Raw genomic sequence first — 3,028 nt, 5'->3', positions numbered from 1 at the left:
GTTTGAAACAATCAAGGGACCCCACCTCCACTACCTAACGCGGTAATTGGTCCCACAAATCAACAACCTTGTTACCGAACTAGTATTTACTCAAGTCGTTCCTAAATCTAAACTTATCCAATTTATACCCATCGTTTCGTGTTCTGTCTTGTGTTGATATTTTTTAATACCCCTATTAATATCCCCCCTGTTATGTCCATTCATCCACTTGTAAACCTCTATCATGTCCCCCTTAACTCTTCGCCTTTCCAGTGAATGTAATTTAAGCTTTGTTAATCTTTCTTCATATGACAGGTTTCTAATTTGGGGAATTAACTTTGTCATCCTACGCTGGACACGTTCAAGTGAATTTATATCCATTCAATAGTACGGCGACCAAAACTGAACTGCTTAATCTAAATGGGGCCTAACCAGAGGCTAAAGCTATAACCTAATATAGCTGAAGAACAGCACCAGGTGTCTTGTTACTAACGCTTCGATTAATAAATCCTAGTGTCCTATATCCTATTTGAGTGAATACAGGGTAACTATGTAGTTCAAATTTCAAATAATATATCTATGTGTCTTTGATGATGATCTTGCCTGAATGGACAGCCATCTAATTTAAATTTTTCTAGACTAAGGTGTCTATTGTTGATCTTTATATATGAAAAGTAATATTTGTGAGACTTCTGCTATCTCGATATTTCTTGCATATATATGAAGGTACAGGAAGAACGTATGGGATCCTCACTGAGTGATTAATAATCTTGCATGGTCTCTTTTATTCTTTGTAAATATATATATTTATACTCTCCCCCTATCTAGGTGTTTATGTGCTCATTTGGTATTTCCTCTGGACCTTTATCAGCACGCTACGATTAATTATAAATCTCTTGAAGGTCAATCAAGTGAAACTACGCATAGGCCTAAAGTTATAGCTTAGGTAGATGGCCAATTAAAATAGAAAGGCTTGACACTTCACTTCAGCCGGCCACAAGAGGAACTTCGACAGAGGGCTTTGGAGCTCAGATGGCTAGGAAAGGAGCTCTCACAGAGGACAACACTCTGCTTTTGTTTACCTCATCAGCTGAGCTCAACGCAGTCTTGGGGTACAAAGTTATCGTCAAAGGAACACAAACAGACAACCCAATAAGTTAGAAGATGTTTGTGTTCCCAGCCTCTGTGCGGAGCAGAACATCTTTCACTACTTACGCAGCCCTGCATCAACTTTTAAAATCTTTTCCTTTGGGAATATATTATAACGAATAATATTCGTTAGATTTTTTCAACACTCGAAAGAAACTGTGAATATTTATTTCTCTCCATTTTCGGCAAGTATTGAATTGTGTTCTCTCTCTCTCTCTCTCTCTCTCTCTCTCTCTCTCTCTCTCTCTCTCTCTCTCTCTCTCTCTCTCTCTCTCTCTCTCTCTCTCTCTCTCTCTCTCTCTCTCTCTCTCTGTCTGCCTCTCTCTCTCTCTCTCTCTCTCTCTCTCTCTCTCTCTCTCTCTCTCTCTCTCTCTCTCTCTCTCTCTCTCTCTCTCTCTCTCTCTCTCTCTCTCTCTCTCTCTCTCTGTCTGTCTGCCTCTCTCTCTCTCTCTCTTAATGGGTCACTGCCCGGATAGTGCTTTAATGATCACCAGCAAACTTTTGCAGCAAGCCTTAGTTCTAATGAACGCGCATTTCACCCTCCGGCTTCCCCCCGTCCCTCTCTCACTGCCACTCCCTTTGCTTAATCCCTCCAACATTCCCCCCCTACACTACCTTCCTCCCGCGCCCTCCTCCTGCTCTCCCGCCCACTTCCTCTTTGCCCCCTCCCTCCCTCTTTGTCCCTTCTCGATCCCTCCCATTTCCACCTCCACCCCTCACTCTCTCCTTCTACCCTTTCTTCTTGGTAAGATGCATTACGTAGCTCTGAGCAATTCTGTAATGAGAATATTATGCCGGGAGAGTTTTGTGTGGCGTCTTTCATTCCTTTTCCTGGCTGCTGATGCTGTTGCTGCTGCACGCTCTGGATTATGCGAATGCTGCAATCCCTTCAGCATGCAAGGTTGCTACAATTTAATGTTTCACTTGCTCTCGTTAAAAAAAAGTTGATGAAAATTACTTCTCAGCTTAGTGGGGCATTAGACGCGCGCCCTTAATATTTAGTTTTCAGCTGTTACTCTGAATTTCTGCTTGTTAGTTGGATTATTTTGGGAAAGTAAATAAATTTTTATTGTTAAAAATGTTATTGTATTATTGCTCCTATCATTATTATAATTATTATTAGTTGTTGTAGTTGAGCAGTACTATTAGTAGTGGTAGAAGTTGTGGTACTAAAGTAGAAGTGGTGTAGTAGTAGTAAAGTAGTTGTAGTTTATTAGTAGTAGAATTATTATTATTATTTAATTTTCACTTTTTACTTTATGTAAATGTTTTTTGTAATATTACATAAATTTCGTTAATGATAAATATTTCGAACAGATTCAGAGTTTCATCTGCTTTGTTCTAGAGAATCCGCTTGAGTGTTCGTGATATTGACAAAAAAATCCAGACCATTTTCCATTCTCAGGGATATACGCCCGGTGCATCTTCCAGTAACGGTCAAATAGGCCTTTTTTCATATTTTTCTTAAAAAAATTCTATCATATTTTCTCGTCCTTATATTTTCTCGTTTGAATTTGTATCCTATTTTAATTTTTTTAGTTTTTCTTCTTTTGCTGTCTTTTTCGATCCTCTGAGAGAAAGAAATTTGTGGTTTGGGCCCTAGTTACTCAAGCAACCTTTCATTTCTTTCAGCAGCCTCTTCTACAAATTTAGTCTCTTTTCCAGCAAAAACTAACATTCTTTAACCTAGATGCATCTGTAGCCACCTGTTGCTTGTTCCTGGTACATCCTTTCAGGTCCATTTTCTGACTTGTTTTCCCAATATAGTATATCCTTACCAGGCTCCACGGCCCTGCTGCTATGCTTAATGTCTAACTTGTAGCTTAATTACCCATATAATACCTTGTTCCTTGTTTTTGACACTCCCCTTTATGCCCATCCTTTCATCAAGCATCCCACA

The sequence above is a fragment of the Procambarus clarkii genome, chromosome 23 (assembly GCF_040958095.1).
Source record: "Procambarus clarkii isolate CNS0578487 chromosome 23, FALCON_Pclarkii_2.0, whole genome shotgun sequence".
Classification (NCBI taxonomy): Eukaryota; Metazoa; Arthropoda; class Malacostraca; order Decapoda; family Cambaridae; genus Procambarus; species Procambarus clarkii.
The sequence above is the reverse complement of the archived record's forward strand: the minus strand, read 5'-3'. Positions refer to the sequence as shown.